Below are 18,393 nucleotides of genomic sequence, written 5' to 3'. Positions count from 1 at the left end.
GCCTTGTTTTGTAAAATAGAACTAACATACAAACAGGAACGTGAACTTTGACAGGGGAAGACGGGAAGAGAAGGGCTATTAGGGGGTAGGGCGTCTGTCTATGTAAGAGCAGGGGGGGAGTTGCAGCAATAGGTAGGATCTGGCAGTGCGGGCTTAGGGCGAGGCGAGAGAGCAGACGGGGCGTAGAGGGGGAGCCACCACAGGGGCTCCTGCGCGACGTCCCTGGGGTGGAACAGTCGTGCCTGTCACGCACAGGGAGCGGGGCGCGGTTTCGTCACCTGAAAGATGGAAGGGTTGCAAAACTGTACGGGTGAATTAGGTGTCCAGTGGAGCACCAGTAGTTCTGGGCTTGAGGGGGCCACTAACGTGGTACAATATGCGTGTGCGGAGTACAGTTGTTCTGCAGGTATGGGAGGTTTGGTATGGGCCACTCCTTAGAGGGAAGAAAAAGGAGGGGGGGGGGAACCGGTCTCAGAGGTCTTTGAGTGTCTCATGCCTGTGAATCGGTTCAGGTGTGGGCTACCTCAGGTGACCCCTCTGTCTAGGCATTTCTGCTGTAAGGACTTCAGTACGTCATCCCAGATCTGGGCAATGGGGCATGTCCTAAGTCCCGCTGTTTCCTCCTGGTGCAATACTGTGCTTTCTGCGCGTGCCCAGCTGGTGAACGACGTGATCCAGTGCTGGATGTGTGGGGGTGTGCTGGCCTTCCAATGTTTAGTGAGCAGGCGTTTGGCCGTGATAAGTCCCAGGTCCCAAAACCTGGTCGGTACCTTATTCAGTGTGGTGCGTTTATATAGGCCTAGTATGCAGGCTTCCCACGTGTGTGGCACATTCTTGTTAGTACAGCGCGTTAGCAGTTTCACGATCTCGTCCCAATATGTCTGGATATTGGGGCATAGCCAGATCATATGCAAGAAGTCTGCCCCAACCAGGGAGCAGCGTTGGCATGCGGTATCGGTAATCGAAAAATATCTGTTTATTTTATCGGGTGTTAAATAAGCGCGATGTAGCATATAGAATTGTATGATCTTAAAACGAGGGTTGCGTGGGACATTAGTCGGGCCAGCCAACACCATTGCCCATTCTTTGCCGGTCCAGTCTCTTCCTCTATCCGTCGCCCACTTCTCTCTCAGCGGCAGGGTGAATTGTTGTGTGTGGGCCAGAAGGGCCTGCGCCAGCCAGTGCACTACGTGGGAGCCGTTGCCCATGACATGCAGATATTGTATGAAGAGGTGTATTGGTGGTTCTTCAGATATGTCGCCCTAGGCAGTCATCAGTGTGTGTACGAGAGATGCATGCAATAGGAATTGTCCAGCCGGTAGGCCTGTGTCCGCGGCGAGGTCCGCGAAGGGCATCAGGGCACCCTCTGCGTAAAGGTCTCCCAGCGTCTCTACACCCGCCTGCGTCCATCTGTCCAGTGTTGCTTCCGTCAATACTCCAGTGTCTCTGGGGGTACCAATCAGGGGGAGAATCAGAGCGTACGGCATCGTCGCTCGCGTGATTCTCAGACAGCGCAAAAAGCATTTGCGTGCCACTGCTAAGTGTAGTTGGGCAGGGCGGGGGGCCCGAGTCAGTGGATGGAACAGAGAGCACACCCGTGTCTGGGTCCAGATGGTAACATCCGTGGCAGTGTCTTCCAGATGTTTACCACACAACCAGCTCGTTACCCATTGCAGTTGCGCTGCTAGGTAGTACAGCTCCATGTGGGGGACCACAATACCTCCCGACTCAGTGGGCATGTACAGTTTCGCTAGCGCTACGCGGGGCTGGCCTGTATTCCAAATAAGGCCACGAATCATGACCTCTAGTTCGCGAAAGATCTTGGTAGGGACGTAAGTTGGGATGTTGGCGAAATAATATAATAGGTAGGACAATCATTTTCCTCAGTGCCACACGACTGGGCATGTTTAAGGGCAGAGTTCTCCAAAAGGCTACTTGCGCGCGGATGGAGGCGATCGCTCGTATCAAGTTTCCATCCAGTATGTCTGGGGGGTTCCGATATATGTGGATCCCCAGATATCGGATCGTGGTGGGGTAACATTGCAGTTTCTCTCCTCCAAGCTGGATATCGCACTCAGGCGTGTCTGGGCTAAAGGAGTAGGCTCCTGACTTGGACCAGTTGACTCTTAGCCCTGACATGGCTTCGAAGGTCTGGAAGATGTCAGTGAGAGATCTCGGGATATTGGTCAGATCCCGAACGTAGAGGAGTAGGTCGTCTGCATAAAGCGAGATCACATGGACACCGTCCGCCATCGGTATACCCCACTCGTCTCCCTGCGTCCGCAGGATCGTGGCCAGAGGTTCCATCGCTAGGGAGAACAGTAGGGGCGACAGGGGGCAGCCCTGTCTGGTGCCCCTCCGCACTCGAATGGCATCGGACAGCAATTTGCCAGTGCGTACTCGCACCGTGGGTCTTTGGTATAATAAGCCCACCATGTCTCCATAACCGTCTCCCAGGTCGTATTTCTCCATCACTGCCCTAAGATATGGCCATTCCACAGTCAAATGCCTTCTCCAGGTCCAGTACCAGGCATCCCGCTCTCTGCCAGTGTCGGGTGGCATACTCCTGTATTCGGAAAAGCCTTCGGATGTTATAAGAGGTATGGCGGGTTGGAACAAAGCCATTTTGATCATTGTGCACCAGAGTCGGGACCAGTGGGGCCAGGCGTTGGGCTAGCATCTTATAGTCTGTATTCAGGAGGGCCAAGGGGCGATAGGAGCCCATGCTGGTGCTGTCCCTGCCAAGTGTGAGTATGGAAATAAGGTTGGCCTCATTGAGTGTGGGAGGGAGAGATGAATCTTCTGTAGCTGCAGAATACATTTTCAAGAGCTCAGGGATGAGGATTTCCGAACCAGCTTTATAGAATTCGGCTGGTAGCCCATCTGGGCCAGGGGATTTGCTGTTGGACAGGTTTAAAATGGCCGCGCGGAGTTCCTCGGGCGTTAGCGACGCTCCGAGGTCATCTTGCTGCGTAGTAGTCAAACGTGGCATTGGTAAAATAGAGAGATACTCCGCTATGTCAGATGGTGGAACTTGGAGTCGGGAGCCATATAAGGCTTTATAGTGTGTCGTGAAAGCTTCATGAATGCGGCCCTGTGTATAGAGTAACCCTTTCTCCTCCGTGTGGATCGTTGACACTGGGGCTGTGCGATCTTCTTGCGCGATCAGCCAGGCTAATAACTTGCCCGGTTTGTCGCTGAGGTGATGTGTGTGTGCAGAGTGGGCCGCATAATTTAAGTTACGAAGGCGATCTAGGAGGCGCGTGTGTTCTGTCTGCGCTTCCGTCAGCGGGTCGCTAGTACCGCCGATCGCATCTTGTTCTCGTTGGAGTAGGTCAGTTTCCAGTCGAGTTAAGTTCCCCTCTAGCTGTCTTTGCATGTGTCCCTGCATGCCCAGGCAGTGTCCCCTAATCACAACTTTGAAGGCGTCCCATTCGATCTGGGGAGAGGATGCCGTGTCCGAGTTGTCTTCAAAATATTGCGCTGTTTGCGTCATAAGGGAACTCCGGAAGGCTGCATCCAGCAAGAGGGCCGGTTGCAGCCGCCATGTGGGGATAGGCGGGTGCGGGCGCTCCCAGGCTATGGCCAGGACGTGTGGGTTATGATCCGAGTGTGTGCGGCCCATGTAGCGTGTGTCAGTGACGAGGGGAAGGAGGTCAGCGGATATCATGTATCTGTCTAAGCGCACATGTAGATCATGTGCGCCCGAGTAATAGGAATAAGTACGTGTGTTGGTATTACGTGTCCGCCATGCGTCATGCAAATCCCATTGTGAGGCCCAGCTGACCAGGGCTTTCATCGCGCCGTGCGCCGGCGTGCCAGCGTGTGGTGGGGAGGAGCGGTCTAATGTCGCGTCTAAGATGCAGTTGTAGTCTCCCCCCAGGATCCATGGAACACCATGTCATGTTGCTAGTGTCGCTGATAATCGGGTGAAGAAGCTGCCCTGATCAGTGTTTGGAGAATATAGGGAGGCCAGTACCACCAGCTGTCCGTCCAATCTGCCCTGGACCACCACATATCTACCATCAGGGTCTATATGAGTGCTAGAGACCGCCCAGGGAGTCCCAGGTCGGATCCACAGGAGGGTCCCGCGGGCAAAAGAGGAGTATTCTGTTGCATATAACTGCCCGCGCCATCTGCGGTGTGGTGCGCGAACTTCCGCTGTGTTCAGGTGTGTTTCTTGCAAGAGCGCAATATGTATCTTGTGTCGTTTTAAATAGGAATATATCTGATACCGTCGTGACGGTGTATGCATGCCCCTGACATTCCAGGTACACATCCGAATCTCAGCCATGGTCGTCGTCTAGAAAAATCCCAGCTCCAGTACTCGCTCCCAGCTCCCCACACGCCGCCACCCCCAGCCCTCCCCCCGAGTTCGTGCGAGGGCACATGTCTCCGGCAGAGTTCGGCCGCGAGCCTCTACGGTATCTGTAACCATATCAAGGAGAGGAGCATCTCAATGTCACATGACAGGTGTGTGTAGTGTCTGTAAGAGGTTACTCACTGCGTCTCGTTGTCGCTATTATCTGTAGAGCAAGGGGGGTTCACCCTCGCTTATCGTTGCCGAACTTCATTCACCCCAAGGCGAATCAGAGCAGTGCAGGTATGGCAGCAGTTGCTGTGTGTCGAGGTGGGAAGTCCTGGGGGCCCTCCTCAGACTATTAGGTCCGTCATCTGTGGCGTGACGTCGGGAAGGTCGGCGGACCGTTGAGAGTCCGGCAGGCCATAGATGGCTTCGTCGTCGCTGGGGAACACGCGTGGGCTAGCATTCGGTGCAGAGGAGGGCGCTGGAGAACCGCTGATTTCTGTGACTCTGCGTAGTGCATCCTGTTGTTCCTGTAAGACCAGGTCCGCCGGTGGGGAGCAGGTTGTCGTCTCCTGTGAGTGGTGAGGCGTGGGCGACTTGTGCCGGCGACGCCGTCTCGATCCTCTGGAGCGTGACATCGTGGCAGTACCCTGTGCTTTCCAGGGCGTCTCCCCCACCCCGCCGTCCAGCCAGGCCTCAACCTCCTCAGGGCTGGTAAAGTAGTGCGTCTTGTCCTGTGCCACTACTCGCAACCGAGCCGGGAAAAGGAGTGAGTATTTGAGACCCATCTGTCGCAGCCTTCGCTTCGCCGCCAGGAAGGAATGTCTTTGTCTCTGCACCTGGACGGTGTAGTCGGGGAAAAACATCACTGTGGCGTTGTCAATCCAGATGCCGCCAAGTTTCCTGGATTCGCGCAGGATGGTGTCGCGATCCCTGTAGTTGAGGACGCGAAGGATCAGCGGCCTGGGGTTAGTGCCTGGAGGGAAGGGTCTCGTAGGTACACGGTGCGCGCGTTCCACCACGAAATGTGGCGATAGTGCGCCCTCCGGTAGGAGGCCTCTCAGCCAGTCCTCCACATGTCCTGTGGGGTCGGTCCCTTCCCATTTCTCCGGTATGCCGACCAGTCTGATGTTGTTTCTTCGTGCCCGTCCTTCCGCATCCTCTGCCCGCTCTTCCAGGAATTCCACCCTGTTGAGGAGGTCACTTATATGCTTGTCCGTTTGACTCAGCCGGGGCTCCAGGTCAGCCACTGCTCCCTCCAAGGTTGTGGTGCGGTCCTGCAGTTTCTTGTGGTCAGCCCTGAGATGAGTTAGGTCTATCGCCACACTGTCTATCTTCGTTTCGAGGGAGGTACGGGTCTGCTGAAGGGATTCCTCCAAGCGTTCCACTACAGCCAGCACATTGTCCAGTTTTGACGTCTCGTGGTCAGAATCCATCTTGGGCGGCGACTTGACTTGTTTCCCTCTCAAAGATGTGCCACTGGTCCCAGTGCGTGTCTTCACCCCCCCAGACATGGGCAGAGTATTGTGTGAAAGCGTCCTCTACGCTCAATGGGGGGCAGTTCTAGAGGGTAGGTTGCAGCGGCGATGTGGGCGCAGGTGAGGCTCCAAGGTGTCAATCTCCAGGAGGTGGGTAGAACAATACTCAAGGGTAGGTCGCGACGGCAGCGTGGGTGTGAGTTGACCACCAAGGCTTCAGCTCTCCGGTGTTGGGTAGCGTTCGTCTCAGTTCCAGCAGAAGCGCCAATGGGGTGTCCATCTAGTCTCGCCCCGCGGGCATCATGGCTGGTGATAGTGTCCGCTTATATAAGCGCAGGTTGGAGGGCTGGTGGGAGGAACACGCATCAGGTGTGGCAGTGTAGCCGGTTAGCGGCGCGTCGTGTGGCGCAGTTCACCCTGTGCAGCCTACTGCGCTCTATCATAGAAGCACTTCTCCAGGGGAAAGCGCATCTCCTCCAACCCCCGAGGGGGCAATCGTGCCTGACTGTCTCCCCTCGTGGTCCGTGGTCGCTGACAGTGAGTAGGGGGTGTGGGGGGAGTCCCAACAGTCAGTGCCGCCGCGTCGGAAGATGGCGAGGGAAGCTCCAGCCACCGTTAATCGTCCCCCAGCAGCCCGTCCCCCACGATCTCAGCCACGTCACCTTGTAGGGTCTGCCTTCATGAGTTACACCCAGCGAAGCCGGCTCTCCGCTCGTAGCCTCTCGCAGTCCCCCTCTGTCTCCGGGGTTGGCCACGTGGTTGCGCAGTTCAGGGGCAAGCAGGTCTTCGCTCCCCGGTGTGGGTCCTGTGGATGTTTGAGGATCGGGGCACCCCCCCCCCCCGGCGGCCCCGCCGAGACGAGACAGCAGCGTCCTTTTGGTGCCGCCGCAGGCGTGGTCCTCCCGAAGGTCGGCGCCGCGCCGCCGGCGCCCGTTGTGTGTGAGCGTTTCACTGCCCCGGCGGCTCCACAGGTGGTCGTGCGTCCGCGTGGGGGTGCTGCCGCTGTGGGTCCAATGTAGGGACGAGGGGGTCACCCGGCTCTCGCCCGTGCTCAGTAGACGCCGCTGCAGGCTGTTGGGTGGGCCGCGTCACTGGGCCTAGTGTTTCTGCCGAGGCCCCGGTCTCGCGTAGCCGGGCACACCGGACCAGTCTCGCCCAGCGCAGCCACAGTCACTCCGCTGTTGCCGGTGCGGGTCCAAGCAAGTAAACAGTCTCAGATTTGGACAGTGTGTGGGTGGGGGTTATCCCCGGGTCCGCTCACAGTTACAGCTTGATCAGGATGTAGGTTACGGAGAATCGGCCCAGGGAATGGGAGCTCAGATCGGAGCTCAGATCGGAGCTCTACCCTTCCACGTCCGTCGCCATTGCGCGCCAAGCCACGCCCCCCCATCTACGTGTACCATGTATTGTTTTTTAACTTCAGATTATGTATTTCCAACATCTGAACTGTTCTATATGAACTGGAGGCAGGAGAGCGGTAGGTTACTCCCTACATTAAGCTATTATATTACAAGTCACAAATGTGTACCACCATTTCACATGACCTGGTGTGGCGGTAACATACATAGAGCCCTCCATCTCTTAGGCAGGTGCTTATCCCTTTACAAATCTGAGGGTGAGACAAACATAGACGATTCCAGCTGTGCTTGTAGGACACATGAATATTTTATGTGACCGGGCTTCGAATTCATGCATTTTTCATGTCTCAGCTGTCTCATGCCGCTGCTCGCAGATCTCTTTATCATACGGGAGTGATTGAGTTTGAACCTCTTTCACTTCTGCACGGGGACAAATACCAGAGAGGTCTTCCGGTTAATCCAAGCCTTGTTTCTCGTCGGTAGATAATGGGGGTGCTTCATTTGCATGCATCGCCTGTGCACAGCAGCCGGTGGGAGCGCGGCTCTTCTCGCTGCTGCAGGCACTTGAACCTGCAAGCAATCTAAAGCAATCCCTCTTCAGGCTTGGTGAAGCTATAATCACACACAGCTACTTTATATTCTGTAACCTGTCGCCATAAGGAAATATATATATCCAGGAAACAAAATCAATGAGTTGGAGACAATGGTAAAGTAATGCAGCAGCCATCAGCAATACTTGAAACGAAGGCTGGGAATTAATGACCTAGGCAGGAGAAATTAAATTGGATCTCCTGCTGCAAATGGTTTTGAAATATTTAGTAAATGTGTACCAGGTCTTTTGGGGGCACATTATGTTAAGCATCGGGAAGGTTCATGAGAAGTTTTGAGAAAGTTATGTAGGCATTAGTGGGCCGTAGTGTAGCGTGCTGAGTTGGGGGAGGGGCAGAGGGGTTTTTGACCCGGGCGCAAAATTCTTAGGGACGCAAAATTTTAAAAGAAAAGTGAAAGGATACTTGCCTGCCTGGGCGCTGGCAACTCACACTATGCCGCTCACCTAATTGAGAGTGCAGGCAGGTTAGTGAAAGATGAGAATGTTTCTTAGGAAGTGTGTCCTGCACAAGGCGGTTGACATGAGGTTGCAGGCCCTTAGTACCATCCACACTTTGTGCAAATATGCAATGGTGCATGATTAACCCTTGAGGAATATAAGGCACTACAACGCATTCTTTAACGTGTGTATGTAATCATGTAATAAACCGCGTTGACCTTTATAATACTTTGCATTGCATCATGCATTATTTACCACACATTTTTCATACACACACACACACATATATCTTCAATGAAAAAAACAAAAGCTAAAGTAACGTTATAGTTAGGTGAATATGTCAGTGACAACATTAATGTTTTGAACTCAAACAACACAGAAATTCCCTAGATATAATTAGCAGAGATAACTATAACTTGCACCCCCCATGCACTGCTTTGACCTCTCATATTACATAACTCATGACACATTCTGTGACATTATTCATGACATCACTGATGACATCACATATCACATCATTGATGACCTCCCTGATTACATCATCCAAGCTCCTTTTGTACACATTATTCGATAAACTAATACAGCATTAGATGGCTAAAAGTAAGTACAAATTAGCTCAGAGTAATATGAAGCATCATTAATGAAATCACAGCTACAACTCTCTTAGGTGTAGCAAGCGTGTGTTATGTGTAACATTGACCCTATACCATTCACATTGTGAGCCTAAGAAAGCCCCAAAGACCCCAGGGCCAAAATTTAAGTAAAAGGTTAGGGGGCCACGAGGCCCCCTCCCTGAGCCATATTAGGCCCGGGGACCCCAACCCCAGGGACTTATTTATTTTTAAAGAGAAGGGGGCCACGTTGCTCCCCTCTCCAAGGGCCCCAGCCCCCAAGGCTGTTTTTATTTTGAAGGGGAGGGCAGTGGTGTAGCAAGGTGGGGGGGGGGGGAGGTACGTCCCGTCCCGGGTGGCACGGATTTTGATGGCGGCCACCTCTCCCCTCGCTTACATGCGGCCTTCACAGGTGGCAAACGCAGAGACCGCCAGCAACACCCCACCCTCCCCCGCTCTTTCATGTGGCCACTGTGGGCGGAAATGTTACAGGGCAGCACAAGGTCTAGCTACGCTACTGGGGGAGGCTTTGGTTGCAGATCCCTACGCCAATACATGATACAGTAGATGAAAATACCTCACCTCTGTGCATATAAAGAAAGGCAATGTTGCCATTGGGAACATATATTTAGCAGTGTAGATATCACTTAAGTTGGGGGAAAGGAGCAGTAGATGCAATAAAGGTGGAAACCTGTAGGTATAACACAAACTCACAAAGCCACTTTTCCAATAAAGCACAGTTAATAAATAAGATGGCACTACTCATTTCTAACTTAAATGGAACCAATATTCTGTGCTGTGCTTGAAAAACAAAGGGAGAGGCATATGAAAGCTGCAACATCACCGCCTCTGTGTAACACTTGACAAAGGGGTCCAGCTTCAGCCCCGCCGGAGCATGGGGAGGCCATTCTGAGGATGAGCTCAAAAGAAAACTGAAGTCCTATGGGCACCAATCCCTTTTCAGTGGCTGTGCAAGGAGTAAGGCAAGCTAAGGGATGGTGGGGAAACTCCCACATTTATGGGAATCTTTTAAGGAAGAGAGCATCTGATGGTGTGCCTGTCTGGAGAGGCAGGCCTCTCCTCATCAAGTAAGGAATGGGACAAAGGAGGAGATGAGAGGTAATGAATATCCCCTTAAGTATGTATGGCTTCCCAGACTGTGTTCACTGTATGAATCATAAAACAGTGAGGCATGGCTCAGGTCTTTTACTTCTCTGCAGTTTATAGATTAAAATGGTAACATTTTTAATGAGGAAATAATTCAGATTTGGAGCTAGAGAATGGCAGATGACCCAAGGGATGAAACAACTTGGTTTGTTATAAATGCAGTCATGAGTCACACAGTGCAAAGGATTATTGTTGGGTCGACATCTCAGCTCTAGAACAGGATGAATAGAATGTAATTGAATGAAGCGTATTTAAATAACAAATAAACGTATGCAGATAGTCACTTGTCATCAGACAGACGGCTAATTGTTTTTCATGAAAGGTGGGAAAGGGGGTACCAGGGAGGACTACAGTTTGGGCTTTTCTCTCCTTTTACACTTATCATTATAATCTGTAGACCCATCGTGACACTCTTAGTCCTTATCCTAACAACATTTCATGCTGCCTTTAGGAAATGGTTTACATAAAGTTTATATGCTTAGACGTTGGACCACTACCTAACTTTTTGCCACATTTCATAAGCTTCTCTCATACAGTCGATAGAGCCAAGATAAAGCAATCATCTGGCTACTAGGTAGTAGCCAATAGCACTTTCCAATGCAATACTCCACATTCAAAACATACTAGAACACATTAGATGGAACATCTGACAAACCACATTACACAAGACTGCTAACCCACAACAGTCCAGTCCGAACTGCCAAGCCAGGTCTTCCCTGGACCAGAAACAAACATCCTAGGACCGGTTTCAGGGTAACACCTCTCATCAGCCAGCCTCAGTGACGTAGTAAATTTAGGAGGGAGGGGGCGGAAGGGACACACACACATACACACTCACTGCCATGCATTTACACATACACACACACACACACAAACACATCCATTCACAACACTTATTACCAAACATTCATTTATGCACGCACCAATTAAAAAAACACACACACTTGCCTGCAGCTCTGCATCAGAGGTCCCAGGAGGCTTGGGACTGCTGGGTTCCCTCATTGGCTTAACTAAGGTCAGCCAATGAGAGAAGGCAGTAGTCCCAACGTCATCACAGAGTGGGATGGGGTCAGTAATACTGCTGACCCCACCCCATTCAGTGATGAAGTGTCACTGATTGACACTCGACCCTGTGCTCTTCTGGGCTTAAAACTGAAGCGCCCAGGTGTGAGGCAATCAGTGATGCTACCCTGCATCACTGAGGGGAGGGCCTCAGGGATGTTTGATGAGCTGAAGAGGTCACACCCACAGGAGCTGTAACTTCCTCAGCCCAGCAAAGTTCCTCTCAGGCAACCAGGAAAAAATAAACTGTGTCTGTCAGGCTGACCTTTGTTCAGCCTGACATACACTGTTTGCAAGGGGCAAACGGTGAGGGGGCGTGGCCCCTCAGCCCCAACGGACCGGCCATGGTTGGTCACGACTGTTCATTTTATTTATTTAAAATGTTATTCTAGTTTGGTTTTTTTACTTTTGAAGAGAGGGATGTTTTATTTTGTGCTTTTGGAGGGAGGGAGTATTTTATTTTAAGCTTTTGAAGGGTGGGGTGGTTTACTTTGGGGTTTTGGGTGGAGGGGGTGTCTTATGTTGTTTTTTTGCGAAGTGGTGGGGCATTTCACCTGCCACACCACTTTCAAAGGGTACCACCCACCCCTGCATTAATCACAAGTTATCTTGACATTTGTATTGCTGCCTAAGAGCTGGACGCACAAGGAACTCTGCAGCAGTCGCGTTTAAATCTTAAGTTATCGCTAAACACAGCGCCCCCCCCGGAGGTCAGTGTCCCCCCTTCAGGTCAGCGAACACTGAGGCTACACCGGTCGGACTGCCCCAAAGATGGCTCTAAAGACACCCCTGCTTGCCATTATATTCTACTAGATGTCCCTCAGAAACCCTCAGCCTGCCTTCAGATATTCCCAGCTACTCCAGCCCTTAGTCAGCTGCTAGATATCATCACCCTCTTTTAAGACATCCCCAGACCACTGTCAGAATCCTTAACTCTTTCCCTGCTGATGACGGAACCGCTCCGTCATCAGCCGCGGTGGCGCTGTGCTGATGACGGAGCGGTTCCATCATGGCCCGCCCGACGCGCCTGCGCGGTGCTGATTTTGCGCCTGCGCGGCGCGTTCTATTAAGCGGGCGGGGCCATGACGGAACCGCTCCGTCATGAGCACAGCTCAACCGCGGCTGGTGACGGAGCGGTTCCGTCACCAGCATGGGCCCGCCGCGCGGCCCCCCCGACCCCTTAGCGCTGCGGCGGAATAGCCGCCACAGCGATGTGGTTAACTGGCCCGAGAGACCCCCCCCCTCTATGCTTGGTATTGGTTTGTCTGTTAGACACATATTGTAATACATGATAATTTAGGATGTATAAATCGACAACACCTACAACCATGTTTTTTTAATATATTACATATGCAGTGACCATGGCAGACTAGGCCTGTTCCTTAGGTTGAGCATGGATGTCATTTAGAGGTCACCAGGGGTCGCAGCTGCGAACCCCGGCTTTCCCTTTGCTACCTCTAGCACTGCCACAGGGAAACATCATTTTCAACGAAGGCTTTTCTACGCGTGACGTTTACTACGAGGCACTTACCTCGCAAACGTCTTTTCCACGCGTATGCCTTCAACGACAGTCTTTGCCACGCATATACGTACTGGCTAGGGGGATTGGGGGGTTGGCGGGGGTCGGCTGGGGGAGGGGCTGGGGGGGGCCTGGGGGGGTCTCCCCCCCAGAAAAAAAAAAAGGAACGGGGCTGGGGGGGGCCTGGGGGGGTCTCCCCCCCAAAAAAAAAAAAAGGAACGGGTTAATTAAATTTAAAAAAACGCACTTCAGTACCAACGAGGATGCCACACACGGCGTCAGAGTGTCAGTTTACAGCCCTGAGCTCGGCTCCCTTTCCCAGTGCTTACGATAATTAGACAAAGAAAAACCTAAATTAATTGAGCAGGCGTCGACGGCTTCCTCCAGAGCGGGTTAATTACATTTAAAAAAAAAAACGCACTTCAGTAGCACTGAGGTAAAAGGAAAGTGCCTCCCCCAAAGACGTGCCGTTACGGCAGTCCTTTTTTAATTTTGGCAGACGTGTTTTCACGCTTGTTTCGATGGTGGATGGAAGGTACGGGCTGCTGGTGAAAGACAGGAAGGTGTCAGGTAAGAAAATAATCTTTAGCATTTGTGTTTGTGTTTAGGACGTAAAAATGCGTGGTATGATCCTTCGTTGCAAATTCCAGCGTGGTAAAGCCACTTGCGAACTAAAATTCGCGTGGTATTGCCATGCGTGGAACTTGTATTCGTGGTAACATCATATATTCCCACAGCAGCCCCTGGCCTCAGAGGTGGTAAATTCAGGGCCAGGAACACATGGGCGGTTGGGGCTCCACTCTCTTTATTTTCTGTCAATTTTTAGAACACTAATAGTGAATAAATAAAATATATTATTCACTAATAGTGTGATAAAATGGAGTACAATAAGCTTAAATATGGCCTTTCATGCCAGCTGAGGTAAGTCAAAAAATGCTTTTAAATGTATGTTGTGTGTGCTTTTGGATGAGAGCGTGTTTATGTGAGAGAGAGCGTATATGTGTGAATTTGTGTGTATGTGTAAGTATGTGTGTGTGAGTAAAAGTGGAGGTTGAAGGGAGTGAGGTCACTTCCGCCACCCATGGCATTTCGGTGAATTGACGTCCATGAGCTTTAGAAGGCCTTCCTCCCATCCCACCTAGCCGCCTGTTGCTACAAGATCTTTATACCCCGCACGAATGTGATTCACAGTGATGGATAAGGACAGTAACAATTAAAGCGGCAACACGCCCATTGCAACAAGAACGGAAGTGTTCCCATCCTGTGGATCATAAATTCCTCATCGTTGTATGTACAACTGCCAATAAACATAGTTCAAATATGCACTAAAAAAGTAAAGTTCATTAAAACTGTTCAACTGTCAAGGGATACAGTACAAAGTTCAGACTTACAGGAACAAGAGCAAGAAATTAAAGTGATTTTTACGCTCCTTTGTGTGGCTAGGAAATCTGGGGGCAGAGGCAACAGTCCCATCACATTTCTCCAACTGCATTAAATCTGAAACAGAAGAGGAAATGTTTTTTGGTGGAAACCTTGTTAAGTGAGTCAACAGGCAGCAGAGAAGCCAGACTGTGTGTCTGTGCATGAGATATATTTTAATTTCAAATTTGCTACTGTCTGAAACTAGCCACAGATTCCATTTAGCAGAACAATAACCCAAACATTATATTGAAGATTGAACTAGATGCTGCATTTTGTACATCAAGAACTGATCACTTTCCACCTCAATCCATCACCATTTCTGCCCTGATCACTGAAAGGGTTAAACGCATAAAGACTTTATCCTAGCCTGACCTATATCAAAGTAAATCCTTGCAAAACACAAACACCGAAGTTTGAAAAATGAACATCAGACCAACTAAGATTCCGCATTGTTGCAACACGAGGGGGTACACTACCGCCCCCTCCTGATGATTTTGCCTGATATGGGGCGAAACTGAAAAATGCCCAGTAATGGGGTCACAGTACATTTTTCTGCTTTGAATCATTAATTATACATCTCTAGCATCACCCAGAGTGCAAAGCGGGAATATCACATTGCATAGTCAGGAATTTAGTAAATTGAGAGATGTTTTTGGCAGCAGGTTGCTGCCAGAGAAAACATTTATCAGTGGCCGGAAGTCACCCTATTTATTTACACTGCCCATTGCAAAACGTGTTCCATTTACTAAGGATGACATGGCTTAGCCATTCCAGTCTATCTACCAGCTGGGCTTTCAACATGGACATTAGTCTCAAAGCCTACGGTTGCCCTTCAACTCTCATTAAAGTGAATATTTGGTTTCATTATTGCCTCCCCCATTTTCTCACTTAACATTGGGAAATTGCCTTCTCCTCACTAATGGTTTAAAAGTAGCTGTGTGAAGTTTACAATATGTGAGCAAAGCATTCTAAATAGCCTAATCATCGGCCTACCCGTAGGTTGCAGATTTCCCCTCTTTTCCCAGAGCTATGCTCTGTTGCAGGTTTTTCGCAATGATAATTTTCCTTGGTGAACAATAGTTGGCGACGAGACTATTTTCTCCCAAATCAACTTTAAGATTACTATTTACATCGCTTTGAAACTAAATGGATGTTGGTAAATTTTGTTTCGCAAAATAACTTTAAAAGATTTACACAAGAATCAATTTTCCTTTGAAAATATATGTGCAAAAAAACGTCACTAGCCACGGGGTATATTCATACTGTTTTTGAGAAATACAGTACGTTTCCAAGATAAACGCTTCACAACTTTACACACTGCATAATGATGTCCAAGAGTGTGCTCCTTAGGCCAGTTGGAAGCAATCCTCAGCACTTACAACAAGCATTGGTAATGCATCGGTTTGGCCTATGTGATCAATAATAAGCTGTTTTTATTTAATCACCGTCCGGGATGAAGGGACAAAGGAAAGAGCTCCCTGAAAAGTAACATGGGAGTGGAGAGGATGTGGCGCAGTGACCAGAGCTGCTGACTCGAGTGCTGGGGATCCCGCTTCAAGTCTTTGCGTCAGCAACATCCTGTGATTCTGGACAATTCACTTAATCCCTCAGGGTGATAAGGTGCAGTATATAAATCTGCTGCAAGACAAAAAGCAGAACGAGGCAAAACTTTATGAAAAAAAAGTTCTACCAAAGTGAATGTTAAAGGTATTTCGGCTACGGGAAACTGATGAGAAGCAGATGAGGAAAAAGCATGGGTAAATAAGGGAAATATAACATAGTCAATAGAAATGGAGGAAAAACAAGTGGCACGCACAGGAACCAATGAAAGCCAGGAATGAGAGGAGACATGATAAAAGCCCCTTTTAGGTTTATAATAAAAACCATAGATTTTTTGGAGGAGCCAAGATGGCGAACGGAACAGTCGCATGAACGCTTCGCTCTGAGGTCCCTTCCTCCCCGCACGCCTATCCTGTTGATAATCCTGAGCGAGGCTTTTTGGTCTATGTTGTTCGAGAGAAGCGCTCACTTACCATCTATTTTTGGGGCTCCACCGTGCAGTAAATCCGAAGAACTGCCCTCGTCTGCTTGCCGGCCTTCGTGGCGCTGACGCCGGGGCCTCGAGTGCAGAGGTTGCCCGGCAGTGTTCGTAGTGTTGGCGGCCCTGGTTTGGATGAGAAACCGGTCAGTGGGAGCCTGAGAGCCACGAGCCGGGAGAGTTGGCGCTGACCCACTCCCAATAGTGGGTTGCCCCGTATGCCCGAGCTGTCGACAAGCCGGAGAGAAGCCGTGTCGCCCTGTTCCCCTTGGGTGTGACGCCCGCCCATGTTAATAGTCCCGTTCGGGAACCGGCGGTTGGCTCCCGGAGAGCTGCGGGGAGCGCACCCGGCCTTTCGGTGACTCTCCTTTCCGCACCAGACGTCGACGATCAGCCGTGAGACCTGTTGCCTCTGGTGGTCGGGCTGGACTCGGAGGTGGAGGGGAAGTGGCGGAGAACGAAGTGGTTAAGATGGCAGATGGCGCCTTGGAGTGCACCCCTCCTGGGGACGGAGACACCGCTGAATTTGAGACCCCTGGACTTCGGCTGCATGGGGAGACGCTTACGTGTAGTCACGTGCTGGTTGCACTGGTTACCCTGCGGATTGCTCTGCTCCGGGACTCCCGGGACTTGGAGGTACGGATCGCTGCCATTGCTGATCCGCCATTTTGTGGCGTAGTGGCTTTCCCCCGAGTTGGTGCCGCTGAATCTCCTTCGGTCGCTGTGCCAGGTTCCCCGGATGAATCTACAGTTTTGAGGGTGCAAATGGATCTGGCTCCTGTGCTGCGGTGCTTCCCGCATCCTGTACTTTCCTTTCCGTGCTTGGCAGACCTGTTTTTGGACTTGGACTTGTTGGTGGTAGGGGTATTGTTGCATTCTGGCCGCCGCCATGCATCGTCGGTTGTTACTCGGTGGCTGGGACGATGTTGTGCGGCGGCTCTGCCTGCTCCGCCTGGAAGGATTGAACTTTTTGTATCGACCTGTCTCCTGACTGCAAGGCTGTTTAGCAGTTCTACTATTCACAGAAGTGGCCAGGGGTGACCTCGCTTGGGTCTCGGAGGGACTTCTTGCTGGTTAATGGTGATTCAAGGACACGTCTTGTGGGGCTGTTACTGATTGCGTTTTGTGCGCTCGCTGATCTTTGTACTTTCTATGGCCTCTGTCTCTATGATTTTAGTTGCGGGGGTTGGGGGGACCGGGTATCTGAATCGCCGGCTCCTCTCCTCTTCTTTCTCTCTTTATTTCCTTTCTTTAGGGTGACTCTGGGGCGACAGGCACGCTGTTAGTGGGGTAGGCCATAGCCATTACGGTGATGTAGGGTGGCGGGTGTTGGAGGGGTTTTGTTATTTTAGTTTGTTTTGTTCTATGGTCCTTTTCTCTCTTTCTTCCCGAGGGGGTTGGCTATGTCTTCTTCTTATATCCTTTTTCTGTTCGGCATCTGCACTTGTCTCTTCTTTCTGTCTTGTACGGGTGGGTTTTCCACACGATGTTCTTGCTAAATTGCTAGCCATTGTTTGACCTTTACTCCTGGCCTGCCTTCGGCGGGCGTAGGGTGTTTTCGGCCTTAGTGCTTACCATCGATTTCTGATTGCCTGGAGGGGTACACCCCTCCCGTCTCTTTTTGTTTATTGTGTAGTGTGATGCCTCTGTTGATATAGTCGCTGCCTCCTTCTCAATATTATAAAAATGAAACCTCTCCTATCCTTGTGCTTCGCTGTGCTACGACCACGTACTATGACTATAACATGATTCCTCCTTTTATCGTATACATTTACAATGCTCCTGTCTTTATCTCCTGATTTTGCGGCCAGCCCCTGTGGTTGTAGGCCTGTGCCTGTATTGCTCTGTTTGACTTAATAAAGGTTTTTAAAAAAAAAAAACATAGATTTCACAAGCACTGTGCAGGCGAACCCTAAAAATTGACATGTTGATTTCTTCACTGATTTCTGTCCCACTCCTTGAATACAGTGAGCCCTGGTGGTGTGATTGTGAGGCCAGAGTGCACAGGCCTCTTGCTCTGTGAAAACAGCAGTCCAGGTCTGTGCCCTACCAATCCAAGGTACTCACTCTTTTTTCCCATTTACCCTAAAAGTTCAACATTATTCTACTCCCCAAAACTATGTGAATGAGAATTCAGATGGGGCAGCCTTTTGCCTCCAAATATATTGGAACTTGACCGGTTTTGCTGAGGAGGCCTTGTGGTTCCTGAGTCAATCTTGAAAGAAAAGGTGGCCATTGTATTCTTTTTGGTCCCATGGGCTGTGATGGGGGGCTGTGATGGGGAAAAAACAACCCAAACACTTGCCATTTCAAGCTGGCCCGTCTGGCAATGCCAGATAGCCCTAAGAGGCAGTAATCCCCGCCTGTTTACCTGGTAACATGTG

At 50.6% G+C, this 18,393-nt stretch overlaps 1 protein-coding gene across 4 annotated transcripts in view; it reads right to left on the bottom strand.

Moving 5' to 3' along the window:
• GPR68 (G protein-coupled receptor 68) overlaps window positions 1-18,393 on the bottom strand; it is a 218,826-nt gene that overhangs the window by 38,272 nt on the left and 162,161 nt on the right. For 2 of the 4 annotated variants that reach the window (XM_078660048.1, XM_078660046.1), the window contains exon 1: window positions 13,941-14,028. The exons of the other annotated variants lie outside the window; for them this stretch is intronic. The gene's annotated coding sequence lies outside the window, so the exon portion shown is untranslated. Of the gene's footprint in view, window positions 1-13,940; window positions 14,029-18,393 lie in introns of those variants that run through there. 4 annotated transcript variants of the gene reach the window in all.

The sequence above is a fragment of the Lissotriton helveticus genome, chromosome 9 (genome assembly GCF_964261635.1).
Source record: "Lissotriton helveticus chromosome 9, aLisHel1.1, whole genome shotgun sequence".
Classification (NCBI taxonomy): Eukaryota; Metazoa; Chordata; class Amphibia; order Caudata; family Salamandridae; genus Lissotriton; species Lissotriton helveticus.
This window is presented reverse-complemented; position numbering and strand designations above follow the sequence as displayed.